This window comes from Oncorhynchus gorbuscha, linkage group LG05 (genome assembly GCF_021184085.1).
Source record: "Oncorhynchus gorbuscha isolate QuinsamMale2020 ecotype Even-year linkage group LG05, OgorEven_v1.0, whole genome shotgun sequence".
Taxonomy (NCBI): domain Eukaryota; kingdom Metazoa; phylum Chordata; class Actinopteri; order Salmoniformes; family Salmonidae; genus Oncorhynchus; species Oncorhynchus gorbuscha.
Window position 1 is genome coordinate 30,049,952 of NC_060177.1, and position 2,435 is coordinate 30,052,386.

Consider the following 2,435-nt stretch of genomic DNA (forward strand, 5'->3'; position numbering starts at 1 on the left):
TCTCCCTCTCTCTGGGCAGTGAGTGCAGAGGCGATTGAGTGACAGCACATGTGCGCTGGGGTGCATGGGAGGGCTGAAGTCTGAAATTCTAACCCCTTAGCCCTCAGAGTCTCCAACTGGGACACACCCCAGCTATGGGCAGGGAAGTAGGGGGTCACTGGATGCAGAGAGAGAAAGATGGATATATTGAGATAGCAAGAGCGAGAGACCAAGAGAAAGACAATTGTAAAGAGTGTGACAGAGGGGAAAGGAGAGATGGAGACAGAAAGATAGAATGATATAGTGAGGGAAATAGGGAAATAAAGGAGTGTGGAGAGGAGAGCGGAAGAGCAGCTGGTGGCTGTGCTGTGTTGAGAGAGCCATGGTGAAGGTCAGTCCTCAGCAGCAGTGTTCAGTCAGTCACTGCTCTGCTCTGGCCTGCCTGCCTGCTGTCCCTGACCCTGGAACACACAGCCCAGGAGGAGCCTCTGCTGTATGTACACACTCACACACAACACTGCACTCACCCTCAATGAACTAATGAAATATTCACTGTCGCAAAGAGAACACATGTCCAAAACTACGTCATCTGACTGAACTCCCTAAATTCAGTTAGAGAAGCTCCTCTCTCTACTGTTCTGAACAGGTCACCTGCTTTTCACTAACTCTGGCACAGACACAAGCCTGTTGCCCAGCTGGAGGTAATTAAATGTCCTAAGGGTGCATATGTAAGGTGAATGCACCAATTTGTAAGTCGCTCTGGATAAGAGCGTCTGCTAAATGACTTAAATGTAAATGTAAATATGAACCTTTACTGTCCATGCAGTTCTGTTATGTGTATGTTGGGCCCTCAGAAATATAGACCATTTTCCCGACACCCTTTCATCTTCAGCTGTTTGGAACACCATGTCAAAACAGCAGGTGAAGAAGATCTACTGCTCTCTGTGCATTATAGTATGGCACTTCTTTTATGGCAGTGAGAAATCTTTCAATCTGCTGAATCTCTCAAAAAGCATCCTTGAAGGGTGCCTGACTCTGCAGTTGTGAGGAGTCTTTAAAGAGCAGAGAGGAGGAGATAGTGTTAAGTTTGTAGAGATGTGGAGCTAGGCCTCTCAGCCAGTCCAGACTGTTGTTTTTCTCCTCAGAGATTGCAGCTCACTTACTGATCTCTGTTTTTCACCCTCTGCGCTGACTGCTGATTGATATGAGGCGGCCAGAGGTGAGAAGAGGGGAGAAAAACGGGGAAGCACCGTGGGATCTTAAAACCAGACTGTTCTCCACGCAACTCTCAGTGTTCATCACCCCTGTCTCTGCGTGTTCTCTAGGGTCTGAGGTTAAAATGGGTAGCTGACTTTACACCAGGCACTTGTACAGATAGTAGTCAACCTGTGCCCAGCACATTCCCCCTTGTCCTCCCACTCGCCAAGTGTCCTTTTGGGTGATGATGTAATTTTGTATAAAGTTTTATCGTTGTTGTTCTGAACCCATTGCCCACAAGACGTTGTGGCTTTGTCAAGTTCGCAACCCCCCACCCCCACCCCATCCATTGGCTGCGCCTAATCTACACTGTACTGAAACATGCATGGCTTGAGATGCTGACACTGGTCGAGTGTGTGTCGCTAGCTACCTAGTTTCCATATCAACAGAACTGTCACAGTAGAATAATTAAGTGATAATGCCCGAGAAGCCAGTGTTTGGAGGATATATTGTTTGTCAAGGGCCTCCAAACACCAACTTCGAGGGCATTATCACATTTATAGAATGGGTTACCAACATATTCAAATAAATGATTGACATATTTTCATTCAAAACGTTATTTTGATGAATTTATTCATCAAGTCCCTTGGGTTGCTACCCAAGCCGGCTGGTCATTCGTTCTATCGGTTTGGTTGCTAGAGACACGACCTGGTCGTTCACTCTTTTTGTTCTGTATCTATGGACGCGACCCAGTCATTCGTTCAAAATGTTCCAATTGTCACGTTCGTCGTATTAATGAGACCAAGGCACAGTGTGATATGAATACATTCTTCTTTAATAAACGAAGAACACTAAACAAAATAACAAAACGAACGTGACGCTAGTGGGGCAAAAAAATATTTAGTCAGCCACCAATTGTGCAAGTTCTCCCACTTAAAAAGATGAGAGGCCTGTAATTTTCATCATAGGTACACTTCAACTATGACAGACAAAAGTAGATTTTTTTTTTTTAAACACATTGTAGGATTTTTAATGAATTTATTCGCAAATTATGGTGGAAAATAAGTATTTGGTCAATAACAAAAATGTATCTCAATACTTTGTTATATACCCTTTGTTGGCAATGACAGAGGTCAAACGTTTTCTGTAAGTCTTCACAATGTTTTCACACACTGTTGCTGGTATTTTGGCCCATTCCCCCATGCAGATCTCCTCTATAGCAGTGATGTTTTGGGGCTGTTGCTGGGCAACACGGACTT